Source organism: Arctopsyche grandis, chromosome 6 (genome assembly GCF_051622035.1).
Source record: "Arctopsyche grandis isolate Sample6627 chromosome 6, ASM5162203v2, whole genome shotgun sequence".
Taxonomy (NCBI): Eukaryota; Metazoa; Arthropoda; class Insecta; order Trichoptera; family Hydropsychidae; genus Arctopsyche; species Arctopsyche grandis.
The window spans coordinates 1,580,373-1,603,122 of NC_135360.1; the positions used below are offsets into that span (position 1 = coordinate 1,580,373).

The 22,750-nt window shown below is 37.9% G+C and overlaps 1 long non-coding RNA gene across 1 annotated transcript; it reads right to left on the reverse strand.

The window, feature by feature from the left end:
• Positions 1-1,647: 1,647 nt before the first annotated feature.
• LOC143913646 (uncharacterized) lies at positions 1,648-8,854 on the reverse strand. The gene is made up of 2 exons (XR_013260757.1): positions 8,449-8,854; positions 1,648-3,259 (listed from the first exon to the last, which is right to left on the reverse strand). It is a non-coding gene; the product is annotated as an uncharacterized LOC143913646 (long non-coding RNA).
• Positions 8,855-22,750: the final 13,896 nt, after the last annotated feature.

Below are 22,750 nucleotides of genomic sequence, written 5' to 3' on the forward strand. Positions count from 1 at the left end.
ATAACTCACCAAACCTAACCCAACCTAACCTAACCATCACCGAAATCAAAGAATTCGACAATGCAAAAATATACACAAAACCCGCTAACCTCAACAAACCTAACCCAACCTAACCTAACGAACACCAAAATCAAAGAATTCGACAATGCAAAAATATACACAAAACTCGCTAACCTAACCAAACCTCACCCAACCTAGCCTAACCATCACCGAAATCAAAGAATTCGACATTGCAAAATAATACACAAAACCCGCTTACCTCACCAAACCTAACTCAACCTAGCGTAACTATCACCGAAATCAAAGAACTCGACAATGCAAAAATATACACAAAACCCGCGACCCTCACCAAACCTTACCCAACCTAACCTAACGAACACCAAAATCAAAGAATTCGACAATGCAAAAATATACACAAAACCCGCTTACTTCACCAAACCTAACCTAACCTAACCTAACCTAACCTAACCTAACCTAACCTAACCTAACCTAACCTAACCTAACCTAACCTAACCTAACCTAACCTAACCCAACCTAACCTAACCATCACCGAAATCAAAGAATTCGAGTATTTAAAATTTAAACAAAACCCGCTTACCTCACCAAACGTTATCCAACCTAACCTAACCATCACCGAAATCAAAGAATTCGACAATGCAAAAATATACACAAAACTCGCTAACCTAACCAAACCTCACCCAACCTAGCCTAACTATCACCGAAATCAAAGAATTCGACAATGCAAAAATATACACAAAACCCGCGATCCTCGCCAAACCTAACCCAGCCTAACCTAACGAACACCAAAATCAAAGAATTCGACAATGCAAAAATATACACAAAACCCGCTATTTTCACCAAACCTAACCCAACCTAACCTAACCATCACCGAAATCAAAGAATTCGAGATTTTAAAATTTAAACAAAACTCGCTTACCTCACCAAACGTTATCCAACCTAACCTAACCATCACCGAAATCAAAGAATTCGACAATGCAAAAATATACACAAAACTCGCTAGCCTCACCAAACTTTACCCAATCTAACCTAACCATCACCGAAATCAAAGAATTCGACAATGCAAAAATATACACAAAACTCGCTTACCTCACCAAACCTAACCCAACCTAGCTTAACGATCACCGAAATCAAAGAATTCGACAATGCAAAAATATACACAAAACTCGCTAACCTAACCAAACCTCACCCAACCTAGCCTAACTATCAACGAAATCAAAGAATTAAACATCGCAAAAATATACAGAAAACCCGCAAACCTAACCAAACCTAACCCAACCTGACCCAACCATCACCGAAATCAAAGAATTCGACATTGCAAAAATATACACAAAACTCGCTTACCTCACTAGACCTAACCCTACCTAACCTAACCATCACCTAAATCAAAGAATTCGACATTACAAAAGTATACACAAAACTCGCTTTCCTCACCAAACCTAACCCAACCTACCCTAACTATCACCGAAATTAAAGAATTCGACAATGCAAAAATATACACAAAACTCGCTAACCTCACCAAACCTAACCCAACCTAACCTAACCAGCACCGAAATCAAAGAATTCGAGATTGCAAAAATATACACAAAACTCGCTTACCTCACCAAACATAATGGAAAAGACTTCGATAATGGTTTGATGTAGTTTATTGAAATGTAAAATCTGCACGTGGTGGTTCAGCGGAGCGTACGAGAACACAACTTCTACGTACGCCGTCTTTTCGCTGACTCACCGACCGTAGCGTTCTTCCGCTTGGGTCGACATTACTGCCAACTCGTCAATAATGCCAATCGACAATCAGTTAATAAGACTGTTTGCCATACGTCATTATAAAAGTCGGAACATAGTCCCACATAGGAAAACTGTTGAACAATACAGTTATTCTACAGAGTTACAGCATTACTGACGAGTCGTTTACAATAACTCATAGCTCTTAAATTAATTAAATAGAGGGTGAATAATGAAACCTTTGCCTCATCCAGTGTGAGGATAAAATCAATTTATTGGTTCAGTAATATTTCAACTTATAGGTATACCTCTGGTGAATGTTGTTTCTATTTACATTAAAATTTTTGAAATCTCCTTTGAAGCTGTGAATAAGCATTACAAGATAAGGTTACTTTAAAAAAGAGAGAGTGGACTGTATATAGTTTAAAACTTAAGCATTCCTCATCTTGAGGTTAACTTAGACAATACAATGTTGACACTATTACAGTTGTCAATACCGATCAGCTATTACCGATCAACTAAACTTGATTAGTGAGTGTAATGCTCCTAAGTTAACTTGATTTCATCAACAAGTAACACAAACATTGCTAAATTAAAAGTAAATTGGAAAGTCATTCATTCATTCCTACAAGCAGGAAATGAAGGCGAACTATGATTATAGATGTCTCTACGTTAAACATCGAAATGTTCAGTATTATAATATTTACTTATTCTATGATTCACATAGATACTATAAACAGTAAGAGTTAACTTATGTTTTCATAACAAGAAACAGAAGACCTGCGGATGACCCCCGGCAGGTTATAATTAAGTAGACATGAAATAATTTAAGATGCTCCATTAAGTTTGGCTTGGAGACTAACATTAACAAATCATGAATATAATTTTAACTGTCAAATTTGAACAATTTATTTTAAACTCGGATATCCTTCCGAGTGATGACATGAGACAAGTCTTATATTATAAAGACAAAATGATTAGATTAAATTCGGAGATATATACTGCCGAATGTTAAAATGAAAATAGCTTAAATTATACACACAACACAATTAAAGTGAATTACGGAGTACTACTATTAACATTGAATGATTTAAACTCATGATTACATCTAATAAGTAATATGCGTTGGGGGTAGTGTCTTCGGGTTAAACTAAGCTACCGAAGTTGACGGAATTGAAGCTGCTGTTTCTCCTCCATCTTGCTGATCTTCCTTCCTGTCAAGTGGTCCTTGTGGTAGAATCGGCAATGGCGCCACTAGATGACTGGACCGACGAAACTCTCCGCTGGCAGTAAAGACGTCGACGACTCGAACTCTGCCATCTGATCCGGGATACAATTTAGTGACTCGACCCAAGACCCATCGGGTTGGCAGCATGTGTTCCTCCTTTAACAGGACCATTTGACCCACACTCAGATTGTTGCTCGAGTCCTTCTTCCATTTGTGTCGTAACTGCAAAGAATGTAAATATTCCGCCGACCAACGTTTCCAAAATGCTGCTGTGGTCAATTGTATCTGAAGCAGATTGGCATGGACATTAGTGTTATATTTAACCTCCATTGGAAGAGCGAGTAAGGATCTGCCAATTAAGAAATGTCCAGGTGTGAGGGGTAAAAGGTCTAGTGGATCCGATGACAAGGGACTAAGAGGACGGGAATTCATGCAAGCTTCTATTTGAGTCAATACCGTACAAAATGATTCGAAATTTAAGGTGGTGGCCTTTAACACCTTGTTTAAATGAATTTTCATGGATTTAACCTCTGCTTCCCACAGCCCTCCCATGTGAGGCGCCCTTGGCGGGTTAAACTTCCAACGAATCCCTTCGGAGGCTACATACCGTAGTAGCTTCTCCTCATGAGGACGTTCGTAAATTAATTTTACTAAATTAACGAGTTCACGACTTGCACCGACAAAATTAGTAGCATTGTCGGAATATATCGTATTGGGCCTGCCACGTCTGGCTACGAATCTTCTTAAACAATTTAAGAAATTTGAACTCGTTAAGTCTCCGACAAGTTCCAAGTGAACTGCCTTACTGGAAAAACACACAAAGACACAAACGTAACCCTTAATTATCTTAGAATTCTTATTGCAACCACTCTTCACAGGAAAAGGTCCTGCGAAGTCTATCCCCGCATGACTGAAAGGAAAATTCGCAGTGGTACGTTCAAGCGGGAGTAATCCCATTAATCTATTGTGTGACAGTGGTTTATTTCTGAAACAAATGACACATGAACGCACCACTCCTTTGACAGTATTATGTCCGGCCAATGGCCAATAGGTCTGCCGCAATAACGACAGTAAGGCTTGAGTACCCAAGTGAATATATTTCAAGTGTGCATCTCGGACAATCATGTGTGTAAGTTTATGCTTATTTGACAAGATAATGGGTGACGTTGATAGAGTTGTTCCCAGAGGAAGTCTACTTCCAACACAAATTAAATTCTCATGGAATAGAGGGGACAATTTAGCTAATTTACTGCTACTGGGAATTGGATGTCCCTTGCTCAGCAAATGATATTCCAATGGAAATGATTCCATTTGCGATAACCTAATCAAATTATTTAAAGCATCTTTTAATTCTAAAGCGGACGGTTCGTTATTTTCTTTAACGTTTAATTGTTTATTCCTTAGTGGCCGACGAACATATGATAAAACTCGAAGGAGTCTTGGAAGATGAGAATATTTATCTATCCAATTATTTTCCCTCACAAGGGTAGCGTTAGTGACTACCCTTCTCTCTGGAAGATCTATTGTGATCTCAGGAGGTCTTCGAGGCCATCGTGATTCATCTAATTTCAACCAACTAGGGCCGTCCCACCATAACGAATTATGATTTAATTCTGATGGTTGAGTCCCTCGAGAAATTAAATCTGCTGGATTGTCTGTAGAGGAGACATGGTACCACTCAATGGGTTGAGATATTGATTGGATTTCGGCCACTCGATTGGCAACGAAGGTGGTCCATTTACATGACTCTCCCCTAATCCAATGCAATGCGACGGTTGAATCCGTCCAATAATATTTTTCATTAATATGAATTGTTAATTGGTCTATTGTTGACTTCATTAACTTTGATAATAACATAGCGGAGCACAGCTCTAAACGCGGAATAGTTACAAAACTGAGCGGAGCGACTCTCGAACGAGAACACACAAGATGACATTTGGAATTTCCCAATTGATCAGTACATTTTACATAAATACAAGCACCATAAGCTTTCTCGGATGCGTCACAAAATCCGTGTGCCTGTATATTAATGGCATTATTTAGTATTATCAATCTAGGAATTTTATAAAGTTTCATGACTGTATTGGATAATTGACAATCTTTCCATTTTTTGAAGATTGTCTGAGGAATGAGTTCAATAAGTTTTAATAAAAATAAATTTAACCAATCTGATTGGACACTCGGTCCCACCATCAAAATATTATTTAGTGAGATATTGGACGTTGTCTTTGCGGACGCATCAAAAACTACACGATATTTAGTGGTAAGGCTAGACTCCTTAACTTCGACGTGATGAGGTGAATAACAATGAACCTCATGTGCCTCCGGAGGTTCACACTCTGACATATGTCCTAAATTTATGTACTCTTCTAAAACTTTATTGTATTCCATTTTTAAATTATTATTGGCTAAAAAACGTCTTTCCAAAGTTTTGTGTCTTTTCTCCGCAATGTGCAATGAACTTCCTAATACTACCGGGGAATTTTTATATGGTAAAGCTACACAAAATCTACCGTTTTTATCTCGTGATGTGTGTGCTTGGAAATGTTCCTCACATCTTTTCTCCTCAAGAGATTGATGTTTTACAATAGGAACCTGGTCTATCATCCAAAAGTTTTGAATGTGACTGTCTAATTGACTTAAGCCTATGTGGCTCTTCCCTGGAGCATTATTTACTTCGGGATATGGACCAACTATTGTCCATCCGAATTCGGTATCCTTTAAGATAGGCATACCTTTTCCTAACTGGATGGTTCCTGCTTTCATAGCATGAACGCAAATCTCGGCGCCGAGCAATAAATCGATTGGCGTCGGTTTATTCCAAAGGGGATCTGATAACTTGATTCCCGCTGGTATTGAAATTAACTGTTGATCCAGTTTCACAGTTGGAATTTCGCCAGTAATTTCTGGTAATACCAAACACAACACTTTGGTTGAGTAATTAGTGGTTGAAGACCTTATGGTCACCTTGGTGATGTGACGAATGCTACTTTCTTGATTAGCGATACCTACAATTTTTTGAGAGATTTTCTCTAATTTGAAGTTATTCTTCTTAGCGAAAGATGTGGTAACATAGTTGACTTGTGAGCCGGAATCTAATAATGTGCGACCCTTAACGACCGTTCCATTGGACGTTATAATGTCTACTTGTACCGTGGGTAAAATTATCTCCCTTTGAGAGAAATGAGTAGAATGAGCATTAATTGACTTCCTTCCCGTATTATTTGAACTAAATGTATCGTCCTGATGCAACAAAGTATGATGGTTTTGTTTGCACCTTAAGCAATTATAGTTAGACTTGCAATTTGTTATCTTATGCGATGAATTTAAACATTTAAAACACATGTTATTAGATTTAACGAATTCATTTCTTTCCAAACTAGATTTTGCTTTGAATTTATCACATTTGCCTATGAAATGATTATTTCGACAGAATGCGCATGCGTTTACCTTACTTGATGGGTTTTTGTTCGCGACATGAGTTCTCATGATTCTTTGACGACTATGAGGGAATTCCTTCACCGTAGTTACAGATGCAGTAGATTGTAATACATTACATCTATTCTGCAAGAATGTCTCTAAACTTTCATATGGTGGCATTTCTCTGCTAACCAGCGATATTTCCCAGTCTCTTACTAGATTAAAAGGTAATTTCCTTAGAACTAAACATGTTTCCCATGGATCTAAAATTTCTCTCGCGTAACCCAACGATTCAATGTTTTTAATACACACTGTTACCTGATTCAATAGATTTCTCAATTCGATATGTGATTCTCTTGTGATTAATTTTAAGTCACAAAGTGAGTTAATCCTAGTTTTGAGATTAAGTCTTGGTAAATTATATTGCTTGTCTAAAATACTCCAAGCTATTTCGTAATTGTCTGAGCTAATATCTAAACCTGATACAGCTGCCAAAGCGGGACCGATTAAGGATTGATGCAAATATTGCAATTTAGTGACATTCGAATATTCCGTTTTGTTTCCTATTATATTCTTAAAAGCTTGTTGAAATGATTGCCATTCAGATGGATCTCCCTGAAATGTGGGAATGGTTAACGTCGGTAACTTATCTCTAGCAAATTTAATTGTTGCTTGCTCTACCTTCAGTTTACCATCTTGAATGGATTGTCTCTCTAATGCTGCTTTAAGATTTTGAATTGTCATTGTGATTATGTAGAACTCTTCGTCTATTTGATCCGCCTGCTCTATATCTGTGAGGTTGTCTAAGTACTCATAATGGAGTTTTTGGAGATAGTCGTATGCTTTTTCAATAAATTGATACTGTCCTTCATTTATGTCGGAGATTCTGTCTATTTTCTCCTGTAGTCTTTTAAACGCGCCCGAATACCTTAATTCTATTGACGCCATTGTCACTTCTACTTTATTTTCTTTCGCTAATGTTTTTATCGATTGAGTCTGACTTCGAGTCTGATGTATTCTAGAGCTTGACCTGTCTCTACTAAGTTCTACGTCCCTAGTTGGATTTCGACCTTTATGCGACTTGGAAGTCGAAGCTTCTATTTCCTCGTTTTCAGAACTTGACATTTATTTCAGAAAGTTGCACTATTTCGTCTCATAAATACAGTTATTCTCTACTATAGCTGTCAATTGAACTATTCGTAGAGATAAGGTAATAATATTCAATGATTAACCGTGAATCTTAATATTCTACTTTAACTATTATCACCAGAATCTATCCAACATATTTTGGAAGAAATAACAACCCTAAATTGGTGGGTGCTTGATTTAAACCACTTTGGGGCTACAAGTCTTGTGATTTATTTTAAATCACCACTGTTTCATCACACATTATGAAACAAAAAGATCTACCGATGTATGAATATACCGGTATGTACTTGATTTAATCCACTTTGGGGCTACAAGTCTTGTGATTTATTTTAAATCACCACTGTTTCATCACACATTATGAAACAAAGAGATCTACCGATGTATGAATATACCGGTACGTACTTGGTTTAAGCCACTTTGGGGCTACAAGTGTAATTCCACATTTATCGTGGAGGGGGGGGGGGGAGGATGTTTCTACACACATTAAGAAACAAATAGATCTACCGATGTATGAATATACCGGTACGTACTTGGTTTAAGCCACTTTGGGGCTACAAGTGTAATTCCACATTTATCGTGGAGGGGGGGGGGGGGAGGATGTTTCTACACACATTAAGAAACAAACAGATCTACCGATGTATGAATATACCGGTATGTACTTGCTTTAAACCACTTTGGGGCTACAAGTATAATTCCCCACGTGCTTTGCTAATTTTACACTACATCTGATTTTACACTTTTAATACGAAATTCGATGCGACCGATGAAACATTCCTTCGTAGCGCGATATTATTTTATACAATCGCGTTAATTAATTGTTATACTTTAAAACATATTTTAAAAACTGACCTACCCACATGATTGCCTTTTGAACAGATTGCCTGAGATTGAATACATTCACTTACTTGAATATCCTTTACGATGTTTATGTGATCGTTCCGATAATTTTGGATTACCTCTGTGTCCCATGCGTCTTTGTAGGTTATGTTTTTATTTATATATTTTCTGCGTCAATCACGCGGTCATGTACCTCTGTACATCAATCAATATATTGCTGAAATAGAAGCAAACATGTTATTAGTATTGGAAAGGTATAGATAGTAACAAAGGAACGATACCGATTTCTTAATTGACATCCATTTTTTCTCGACCACGTTTTTTCCTATTGGTTTTCCCGTTTGGTGTTGTGGCCTAGGTTACTGGTGTCCGGTTCGAAATGACCATCATGGAAAAGACTTCGATAATGGTTTGATGTAGTTTATTGAAATGTAAAATCTGCACGTGGTGGTTCAGCGGAGCGTACGAGAACACCTTCTCCGTACGCCGTCTTTTCGCTGACTACCCGACCGTAGCGTTCTTCCGCTTGGGTCGACACTACTGCCAACTCGTCAATAATGCCAATCGACAATCAGTTAATAAGACTGTTTGCCATACGTCATTATAAAAGTCGGAACACATAACCCAACCTATCCTAACTATCACCGAAATTAAAGAATTCGACAATGCAAAAATATACACAAAACTCGCTAACCTCACCAAACCTAACCCAACCTAGCCTAACTATCACCGAAATCAAAGAATTCAACAATGCAAAAATATACACAAAACCCGCTAACTTCACCAAACCTAACCCAACCTAACCTAACCATCACCGAAATCAAAGAATTCGAGTATTTAAAATTTAAACAAAACTCGCTTACCTCACCAAACGTTATCCAACCTAACCTAACCATCACCGAAATCAAAGAATTCGACAATGCAAAAATATACACAAAACTCGCTAACCTAACCAAACCTCACCCAACCTAGCTTAACTATCACCGAAATCAAAGAATTCGACAATGCAAAAATATACACAAAACTCGCTAACCTCACCAAACCTAACCCAACCTAGCCTAACTATCACCGAAATCAAAGAATTCGACAATGCAAAAATATACAAAAAACCCGCAAACCTCACCAAACCTTACCCAACCTAACCTAACCATCACCGAAATCAAAGAATTCGACATTGCAAAAATATACACGAAACTCGCTTAACTCACCAAACCTAACCCAACCTAACCTAACCATCACCAAAATCAAAGAATTCGAGATTGCAAAATGATCCACAAAACTCGCTTACCTCACTAAACCTAACCTAACCTAACCTAACCATCACCGAAATCAAAGAATTCGACAATGCAAAAATATACACAAAACTCGCTAACCTCACCAAACCTAACCCAACCTAGCCTAACTTTCACCGAATACAAAGAATTCGACAATGCAAAAATATTCACAAAACCCGCTAACCTCACCAAACCTAACCCAACCTAACCTAACGAACACCAAAATCAAAGAATTCGACAATGCAAAAATATACACAAAACTCGCTAACCTAACCAAACCTCACCCAACCTAGCCTAACTATCACCGAAATCAAAGAATTCGACATTGCAAAAATATACACAAAACTCGCTTACCTCACTAAACCTAACCCAACATAACCTAACCATCACCGAAATCAAAGAATTCAACATCGCAATAATATACACAAAACTCGCTCACCTCTCCAAACCTAACCCAACCTAGTCTTACTTTCACCGAAATCAAAGAATTCGACAATGCAAAAATATACACAAAACCCGCTAACTTCACCAAACCTAACCCAACTTAACCTAACCATCACCGAAATCAAAAAATTGGAAATTTTAAAATTTAAACAAAACTCGCTTACCTCACAAAACCTTATCCAACCTAACCTAACCATCACCGAAATCAAAGAATTCGACATTGCAAATATATACACGAAATTCGCATAACTCACCAAACCTAACCCAACCTAACCTAACCATCACCAAAATCAAAGAATTCGAGATTGCAAAATGATCCACAAAACTCGCTTACCTCACTAAACCTAACCCAACCTAACCTAACCATCACCGAAATCAAAGAATTCGACAATGCAAAAATATACACAAAACTCGCTAGCCTCAACAAACCTAACCCAATCTAACCTAACCATCACCGAAATCAAAGAATTCGACAATGCAAAAATATACACAAAACTCGCTAACCTCACCAAACCTAACCCAACCTAGCTTAACGATCACCGAAATCAAAGAATTCGACAATGCAAAAATATACACAAAACTCGCTAACCTAACCAAACCTCACCCAACCTAGCCTAACTATCACCGAAATCAAAGAATTCGACATCGCAAAAATATACACAAAACCCGCTTACCTCACCAAACCTAACCCAACCTAACCTTACCATCACGGAAATCAAAGAATTCGACATTGCAAAATAATACACAAAACCCGCTAACCTCACCAAACCTAACCCAACCTAGCCTAACTATCACCGAAATCAAAGAATTCGACAATGCAAAAATATACACAAAACCCGCGACCCTCGCCAAACCTAACCCAACCTAACCTAACGAACACCAAAATCAAAGAATTCGACAATGGAAAAATATACACAAAACCCGCTAATTTCACCAAACCTAACCCAACCTAACCTAACCATCACCGAAATCAAAGAATTCGAGATTTTAAAATTTAAACAAAACTCGCTTACCTCACCAAACGTTATCCAACCTAACCTTACCATCACCGAAATCAAAGAATTCGACAATGCAAAAATATACACAAAACTCGCTAGCCTCAACAAACCTAACCCAATCTAACCTAACCATCACCGAAATCAAAGAATTTGACATTGCATAAATATACACGAAACTCGCTTAACTCACCAAACCTAACCCAACCTAACCTAACCATCACCGAAATCAAAGAATTTGAGATTTTAAGATTTATACAAAACTCCCTTACCTCACCAAACCTAACCCAACCCAACCTAACCGTCACCGGAATCAAAGAATTCGACAATGCAAAAATATACACAAAACTCGCTAACCTCACCAAACCTAACCCAACCTAGCTTAACGATCACCGAAATCAAAGAATTCGACAATGCAAAAATATACACAAAACTCGCTAACCTAACCAAACCTCATCCAACCTAGCCTAACTATCACCGAAATCAAAGAATTAAACATCGCAAAAATATACAGAAAACCCGCTAACCTAACCAAACCTAACCCAACCTGACCTAACCATCACCGAAATCAAAGAATTCGACATTGCAAAAATATACACAAAACTCGTTTACCTCACTAGACCTAACCCAACCTAACCTAACCATCACCGAAATCAAAGAATTCGACATTGCAAAAATATACACAAAACTCGCTTACCTCACCAAACCTAACCCAACCTAGCCTAACTATCACCGAAATTAAAGAATTCGACAATGCAAAAATATACACAAAACTTGCTAACCTCACCAAACCTAACCCAACCTAGTCTTACTTTCACCGAAATCAAAGAATTCAACAATGCAAAAATATACACAAAACTCGCTAACCTCACCAAACCTAACCCAACCTAGCCTAACTTTCACCGAATACAAAGAATTCGACAATGCAAAAATATTCACAAAACCCGCTAACCTCACCAAACCTAACCCAACCTAACCTAACGAACACCAAAATCAAAGAATTCGACAATGCAAAAATATACACAAAACTCGCTAACCTAACCAAACCTAACCCAACCTAACCTAACCATCACCGAAATCAAAGAATTCGACATTGCAAAAATATACACAAAACTCGCTTACCTCACCAAACCTAACCCAACCTAGCCTAACTATCACCGAAATTAAAGAATTCGACATTGCAAAAATATACACAAAACTTGCTAACCTCACCAAACCTAACCCAACCTAGTCTTACTTTCACCGAAATCAAAGAATTCGACAATGCAAAAATATACACAAAACCCGCTAACTTCAATAAACCTAACCCAACCTAGCCTAAATATCACCGAAATCAAAGAATTCGAGATTTTAAAATTAAAACAAAACTCGCTTACCTCACCAAACCTAACCCAACCTAGCCTAACTATCACCGAAATTAAAGAATTCGACAATGCAAAAATATACACAAAACTTGCTAACCTCACCAAACCTAACCCAACCTAGTCTTACTTTCACCGAAATCAAAGAATTCGACATTGCAAAAATATACACGAAACTCGCTTAACTCACCAAACCTAACCCAACCTAACCTTACCATCACCGAAATCAAAGAATTCGAGATTTTAAGATTTATACAAAACTCCCTTACCTCACCAAACCTAGCCCAACCCAACCTAACCGTCACCGGAATCAAAGAATTCGATATTGCAAAAATATACACAAAACTCGCTAGCCTCACTAAACCTAACCCATCCTAGCCTAACTATCACCGAAATCAAAGAATTCGACATTGCAAAAATATACACAAAACTCGCTAACCTCACCAAACCAAACCCAACCTAACCTAACCATCACCGAAATCAAAGAAATCGAGATATTAAGATTTACACAAAACTCGCTTACCTCACCAAACCTAACCTTACCCAACCTAACCGTCACCGAAATGAAAGAATTCGACATTGCAAAAATATACACGAAACTCGCTTAACTCACCAAACCTAACCCAACCTAACCTAACCATCACCGATATCAAAGAATTCGAGTTTTTAAAATTTAAACAAAACTCGCTTACCTCACCAAACCAAACCTAACTTAACCTAACCATCACCGAAATCAAAGAATTCGAGATTTTAAGATTTACACAAAACTCGCTTACCTCACCAAACCTAAGCCAACCTAACCTAACCATCACCGAAATCAAAGAATTCGAGATTTAAAAATATACACGAAACTCGCTAACCTCACAAAACCTAACCCAACCTAGCCTTACTATCACCGAAATCAAAGAATTCGACAATGCAAAAATATACACAAAACTCGCTCACCTCACCAAACCTAACCCAACCTTACCTAACCATCACCGAAATCAAAGAATTCGAGATTTTAAAATTTAAACACAACTCGCTTACCTCACCAAACCTTATCCAACCTAACCTAACCATCACCGAAATCAAAGAATTCGATATTGCAAAAATATACACGAAACTCGCTTAACTCACCAAACCTAACCCAACCTAACCTAACCATCACCGAAATCAAAGAATTCGAGATTGCAAAATGATCCACAAAACTCGCTTACCTCACTAAACCTAACCTAACCTAACCTAACCATCACCGAAATCAAAGAATTCAACAATGCAAAAATATACACAAAACTCGCTAACCTCACCAAACCTAACCCAACCTAGCCTAACTTTCACCGAATACAAAGAATTCGACAATGCAAAAATATTCACAAAACCCGCTAACCTCACCAAACCTAACCCAACCTAACCTAACGAACACCAAAATCAAAGAATTCGACAATGCAAAAATATACACAAAACTCGCTAACCTAACCAAACTTCACCCAACCTAGCCTAACTATCACCGAAATCAAAGAATTCGACATTGCAAAAATATACACAAAACTCGCTTACCTCACTAAACCTAACCCAACCTAACCTAACCATCACCGAAATCAAAGAATTCAACATCGCAAAAATATACACAAAACTCGCTAACCTCTCCAAACCTAACCCAACCTAGCCTAACTATCACCGAAATTAAAGAATTCGACAATGCAAAAATATACACAAAACTCGCTTACCTCACCAAACCTAACCCAACCTTGTCTTACTTTCACCGAAATCAAAGAATTCGACAATGCAAAAATATACACAAAACCCGCTAACCTCACCAAACCAAACCCAACCTAACCTTACCATCACCGAAATCAAAGAAATCGAGATAATAAGATTTACACAAAACTCGCTTACCTCACTAAACCTAACCTTACCCAACCTAACCGTCACCGAAATGAAAGAATTCGACATTGCAAAAATATACACGAAACTCGCTTAACTCACCAAACCTTACCCAACCTAACCTAACCATCACCGAAATCAAAGAATTCGAGATTGCAAAATGATCCACAAAACTCGCTTACCTCACTAAACCTAACCCAACCTAACCTTACCATCACCGAAATCAAAGAATTCGACAATGCAAAAATATACACAAAACCCGCTAACCTCACCAAACCTAACCCAACCTAACCTAACGAACACCAAAATCAAAGAATTCGACAATGCAAAAATATACACAAAACTCGCTAACCTAACCAAACCTCACCCAACCTAGTTTAACTATCACCGAAATCAAAGAATTCGACATTGCAAAAATATACACAAAACTCGCTCACCTCACCAAACCTAACCCAACCTAGTCTTACTTTCACCGAAATCAAAGAATTCGACAATGCAAAAATATACACAAAACCCGCTAACTTCAATAAACCTAACCCAACCTAGCCTAACCATCACCGAAATCAAAGAATTCGAGATTTTAAAATTAAAACAAAACTCGCTTACCTCACCAAACCTTATCCAACCTAACCTAACCATCACCGAAATAAAAGAATTCGAGATTTTAAGATTTATACAAGACTCCCTTACCTCACCAAACCTAGCCCAACCCAACCTAACCGTCACCGGAATCTAAGAATTCGATATTGCAAAAATATACACAAAACTCGCTAGCCTCACCAAACCTAACCCATCCTAGCCTAACTATCACCGAAATCAAAGAATTCGACAATGCAAAAATATACACAAAACTCGCTAACCTCACCAAACCAAACCCAACCTAACCTAACCATCACTGAAATCAAAGTATTCGAGATTTTAAGATTTACACAAAACTCGCTAACCTCACCAAACCTAACCCAACCCAACCTAACCGTCACCGAAATCAAAGAATTTGACATTGCATAAATATACAAGAAACTCGCTTAACTCACCAAACCTAACCCAACCTAACCTAACCATCACCGAAATCAAAGAATTTGAGATTTTAAGATTTATACAAAACTCCCTTACCTCACCAAACCTAACCCAACCCAACCTAACCGTCACCGGAATCAAAGAATTCGACAATGCAAAAATATACACAAAACTCGCTAACCTCACCAAACCTAACCCAACCTAGTCTTACTTTCACCGAAATCAAAGAATTCAACAATGCAAAAATATACACAAAACTCGCTAACCTCACCAAACCTAACCCAACCTAGCTTAACTATCACCGAAATCAAAGAAATCGAAAATGCAAAAATATACACAAAACTCGCTAACCTCACCAAACCTAACCCAACCTAGCCTAACTATCACCGAAATCAAAGAATTCGACAATGCAAAAATATACACAAAACCCGCTAACCTCACCAAACCTATCCCAACCTAACCTAACCAGCACCGAAATCAAAGAATTCGAGATTGCAAAAATATACACAAAACTCGCTTACCTCACCAAACCTAACCCAACCTATCCTAACTATCACCGAAATTAAAGAATTCGACAATGCAAAAATATACACAAAACTCGCTAACCTCACCAAACCTAACCCAACCTAGCCTAACTTTCACCGAATACAAAGAATTCGACAATGCAAAAATATTCACAAAACCCGCTAACCTCACCAAACCTAACCCAACCTAACCTAACGAACACCAAAATCAAAGAATTCGACAATGCAAAAATATACACAAAACTCGCTAACCTAACCAAACCTCACCCAACCTAGCCTAACTTTCACCGAAATCAAAGAATTCGACATTGCAAAAATATACACAAAACTCGCTTACCTCACTAAACCTAACCCAACCTAACCTAACCATCACCGAAATCAAAGAATTCAACATCGCAAAAATATACACAAAACTCGCTAACCTCTCCAAACCTAACCCAACCTTGCCTAACTATCACCGAAATTAAAGAATTCGACAATGCAAAAATATACACAAAACTCGCTAACCTCACCAAACCTAACCCAACCTAGCCTAAATATTACCGAAATCAAAGAATTCGACAATGCAAAAATATACACAAAACCCGCTAACCTCACCAAACCTAACCCAACCTAACCTAACCATCACCGAAATCAAAGAATTCGAGATTTTAAAATTTAAACAAAACTCGCTTACCTCACCAAACCTTATCCAACCTAACCTAACCATCACGGAAATCAAAGAATTCGACATTGCAAAATAATACACAAAACCCGCTAACCTCACCGAACCTAACCCAACCTAGCCTAACTATCACCGAAATCAAAGAATTCGACAATGCAAAATTATACACAAAACCCGCGACCCTCGCCAAACCTAACCCAACCTAACCTAACCATCACCGAAATCAAAGAATTCGAGATTGCAAAATGATCCACAAAACTCGCTTACCTCACTAAACCTAACCTAACCTAACCTAACCATCACCGAAATCAAAGAATTCAACAATGCAAAAATATACACAAAACTCGCTAACCTCACCAAACCTAACCCAACCTAGCCTAACTTTCACCGAATACAAAGAATTCGACAATGCAAAAATATTCACAAAACCCGCTAACCTCACCAAACCTAACCCAACCTAACCTAACGAACACCAAAATCAAAGAATTCGACAATGCAAAAATATACACAAAACTCGCTAACCTCACCAAACCTAACCCAACCTAGCTTAACTATCACCGAAATCAAAGAAATCGAAAATGCAAAAATATACACAAAACTCGCTAACCTCACCAAACCTAACCCAACCTAGCCTAACTATCACCGAAATCAAAGAATTCGACAATGCAAAAATATACACAAAACCCGCTAACCTCACCAAACCTATCCCAACCTAACCTAACCAGCACCGAAATCAAAGAATTCGAGATTGCAAAAATATACACAAAACTCGCTTACCTCACCAAACCTAACCCAACCTATCCTAACTATCACCGAAATTAAAGAATTCGACAATGCAAAAATATACACAAAACTCGCTAACCTCACCAAACCTAACCCAACCTAGCCTAACTTTCACCGAATACAAAGAATTCGACAATGCAAAAATATTCACAAAACCCGCTAACCTCACCAAACCTAACCCAACCTAACCTAACGAACACCAAAATCAAAGAATTCGACAATGCAAGAATATACACAAAACTCGCTAACCTAACCAAACCTCACCCAACCTAGCCTAACTATCACCGAAATCAAAGAATTCGACATTGCAAAAATATACACAAAACTCGCTTACCTCACTAAACCTAACCCAACCTAACCTAACCATCACCGAAATCAAAGAATTCAACATCGCAAAAATATACACAAAACTCGCTAACCTCTCCAAACCTAACCCAACCTAGCCTAACTATCACCGAAATTAAAGAATTCGACAATGCAAAAATATACACAAAACTCGCTAACCTCACCAAACCTAACCCAACCTAGCCTCAATATTACCGAAATCAAAGAATTCGACAATGCAAAAATATACACAAAACCCGCTAACCTCACCAAACCTAACCCAACCTAACCTAACCATCACCGAAATCAAAGAATTCGAGATTTTAAAATTTAAACAAAACTCGCTTACCTCACCAAACCTTATCCAACCTAACCTAACCATCACGGAAATCAAAGAATTCGACATTGCAAAATAATACACAAAACCCGCTAACCTCACCGAACCTAACCCAACCTAGCCTAACTATCACCGAAATCAAAGAATTCGACAATGCAAAATTATACACAAAACCCGCGACCCTCGCCAAACCTAACTTAACCTAACCTAACCATCACCGAAATCAAAGAATTCGACAATGCAAAAATATACACAAAACTCGCTAACCTCACCAAACCTAACCCAACCTAGCTTAACGATCACCGAAATCAAAGAATTAAACAATGCAAAAATATACACAAAACCCGCTTACCTCACCAAACCTAACCCAACCTAACCTTACCATCACCGAAATCAAAGAATTCGACATTGCAAAAATATACACAAAACTCGCTTACCTCACCAAACCTAACCCAACTTAGTCTTACTTTCACCGAAATCAAAGAATTCGACAATGCAAAAATATACACAAAACCCGCTTACTTCACCAAACCTAACCCAACCTAACCTAACCATCACCGAAATCAAAGAATTCGAGATTTTAAAATTTAAACAAAACTCGCTTACCTCACCAAACGTTATCCAACCTAACCTAACCATCACCGAAATCAAAGAATTCGACAATGCAAAAATATACACAAAACTCGCTAGCCTCAACAAACCTAACCCAATCTAACCTAACCATCACCAAAATCAAAGAATTCGACAATGCAAAAATATACACAAAACTCGCTAACCTCACCAAACCTAACCCAACCTAGCTTAACGATCACCGAAATCAAAGAATTCGACAATGCAAAAATATACACAAAACTCGCTAACCTAACCAAACCTCACCCAACCTAGCCTAACTATCACCGAAATCAAAGAATTCGACATCGCAAAAATGTACACAAAACCCGCTTACCTCACCAAACCTAACCCAACCTAACCTTACCATCACGGAAATCAAAGAATTCGACATTGCAAAATAATACACAAAACCCGCTAACCTCACCAAACCTAACCCAACCTAGCCTAACTATCACCGAAATCAAAGAATTCGACAATGCAAAAATATACACAAAACCCGCGACCCTCGCCAAACCTAACCCAACCTAACCTAACGAACACCAAAATCAAAGAATTCGACAATGGAAAAATATACACAAAACCCGCTAATTTCACCAAACCTAACCCAACCTAACCTAACCATCACCAAAATCAAAGAATTCGACAATGCAAAAATATACACAAAACTCGCTAACCTCACCAAACCTAACCCAACCTAGCTTAACGATCACCGAAATCAAAGAATTCGACAATGCAAAAATATACACAAAACTCGCTAACCTAACCAAACCTCATCCAACCTAGCCTAACTATCACCGAAATCAAAGAATTAAACATCGCAAAAATATACAGAAAACCCGCTAACCTAACCAAACCTAACCCAACCTGACCTAACCATCACCGAAATCAAAGAATTCGACATTGCAAAAATATACACAAAACTCGTTTACCTCACTAGACCTAACCCAACCTAACCTAACCATCACCGAAATCAAAGAATTCGACATTGCAAAAATATACACAAAACTCGCTTACCTCACCAAACCTAACCCAACCTAGCCTAACTATCACCGAAATTAAAGAATTCGACAATGCAAAAATATACACAAAACTTGCTAACCTCACCAAACCTAACCCAACCTAGTCTTACTTTCACCGAAATCAAAGAATTCAACAATGCAAAAATATACACAAAACTCGCTAACCTCACCAAACCTAACCCAACCTAGCCTAACTTTCACCGAATACAAAGAATTCGACAATGCAAAAATATTCACAAAACCCGCTAACCTCACCAAACCTAACCCAACCTAACCTAACGAACACCAAAATCAAAGAATTCGACAATGCAAAAATATACACAAAACTCGCTAACCTAACCAAACCTAACCCAACCTAACCTAACCATCACCGAAATCAAAGAATTCGACATTGCAAAAATATACACAAAACTCGCTTACCTCACCAAACCTAACCCAACCTAGCCTAACTATCACCGAAATTAAAGAATTCGACAATGCAAAAATATACACAAAACTTGCTAACCTCACCAAACCTAACCCAACCTAGTCTTACTTTCACCGAAATCAAAGAATTCGACAATGCAAAAATATACACAAAACCCGCTAACTTCAATAAACCTAACCCAACCTAGCCTAAATATCACCGAAATCAAAGAATTCGAGATTTTAAAATTAAAACAAAACTCGCTTACCTCACCAAACCTAACCCAACCTAGCCTAACTATCACCGAAATTAAAGAATTCGACAATGCAAAAATATACACAAAACTTGCTAACCTCACCAAACCTAACCCAACCTAGTCTTACTTTCACCGAAATCAAAGAATTCGACATTGCAAAAATATACACGAAACTCGCTTAACTCACCAAACCTAACCCAACCTAACCTTACCATCACCGAAATCAAAGAATTCGAGATTTTAAGATTTATACAAAACTCCCTTACCTCACCAAACCTAGCCCAACCCAACCTAACCGTCACCGGAATCAAAGAATTCGATATTGCAAAAATATACACAAAACTCGCTAGCCTCACTAAACCTAACCCATCCTAGCCTAACTAACACCGAAATCAAAGAATTCGACATTGCAAAAATATACACAAAACTCGCTAACCTCACCAAACCAAACCCAACCTAACCTAACCATCACCGAAATCAAAGAAATCGAGATATTAAGATTTACACAAAACTCGCTTACCTCACCAAACCTAACCTTACCCAACCTAACCGTCACCGAAATGAAAGAATTCGACATTGCAAAAATATACACGAAACTCGCTTAACTCACCAAACCTAACCCAACCTAACCTAACCATCACCGATATCAAAGAATTCGAGTTTTTAAAATTTAAACAAAACTCGCTTACCTCACCAAACCAAACCTAACTTAACCTAACCATCACCGAAATCAAAGAATTCGAGATTTTAAGATTTACACAAAACTCGCTTACCTCACCAAACCTAAGCCAACCTAACCTAACCATCACCGAAATCAAAGAATTCGAGATTTAAAAATATACACGAAACTCGCTAACCTCACAAAACCTAACCCAACCTAGCCTTACTATCACCGAAATCAAAGAATTCGACAATGCAAAAATATACACAAAACTCGCTCACCTCACCAAACCTAACCCAACCTTACCTAACCATCACCGAAATCAAAGAATTCGAGATTTTAAAATTTAAACAAAACTCGCTTACCTCACCAAACCTTATCCAACCTAACCTAACCATCACCGAAATCAAAGAATTCGACATTGCAAAAATATACACGAAACTCGCTTAACTCACCAAACCTAACCCAACCTAACCTAACCATCACCGAAATCAAAGAATTCGAGATTGCAAAATGATCCACAAAACTCGCTTACCTCACTAAACCTAACCTAACCTAACCTAACCATCACCGAAATCAAAGAATTCAACAATGCAAAAATATACACAAAACTCGCTAACCTCACCAAACCTAACCCAACCTAGCCTAACTTTCACCGAATACAAAGAATTCGACAATGCAAAAATATTCACAAAACCCGCTAACCTCACCAAACCTAACCCAACCTAACCTAACGAACACCAAAATCAAAGAATTCGACAATGCAAAAATATACACAAAACTCGCTAACCTCACCAAACCTAACCCAACCTAGCTTAACTATCACCGAAATCAAAGAAATCGAAAATGCAAAAAAATACACAAAACTCGCTAACCTCACCAAACCTAACCCAACCTAGCCTAACTATCACCGAAATCAAAGAATTCGACAATGCAAAAATATACACAAAACCCGCTAACCTCACCAAACCTATCCCAACCTAACCTAACCAGCACCGAAATCAAAGAATTCGAGATTGCAAAAATATACACAAAACTCGCTTACCTCACCAAACCTAACCCAACCTATCCTAACTATCACCGAAATTAAAGAATTCGACAATGCAAAAATATACACAAAACTCGCTAACCTCACCAAACCTAACCCAACCTAGCCTAACTTTCACCGAATACAAAGAATTCGACAATGCAAAAATATTCACAAAACCCGCTAACCTCACCAAACCTAACCCAACCTAACCTAACGAACACCAAAATCAAAGAATTCGACAATGCAAGAATATACACAAAACTCGCTAACCTAACCAAACCTCACCCAACCTAGCCTAACTATCACCGAAATCAAAGAATTCGACATTGCAAAAATATACACAAAACTCGCTTACCTCACTAAACCTAACCCAACCTAACCTAACCATCACCGAAATCAAAGAATTCAACATCGCAAAAATATACACAAAACTCGCTAACCTCTCCAAACCTAACCCAACCTAGCCTAACTATCACCGAAATTAAAGAATTCGACAATGCAAAAATATACACAAAACTCGCTAACCTCACCAAACCTAACCCAACCTAGCCTAAATATTACCGAAATCAAAGAATTCGACAATGCAAAAATATACACAAAACCCGCTAACCTCACCAAACCTAACCCAACCTAACCTAACCATCACCGAAATCAAAGAATTCGAGATTTTAAAATTTAAACAAAACTCGCTTACCTCACCAAACCTTATCCAACCTAACCTAACCATCACGGAAATCAAAGAATTCGACATTGCTAAATAATACACAAAACCCGCTAACCTCACCGAACCTAACCCA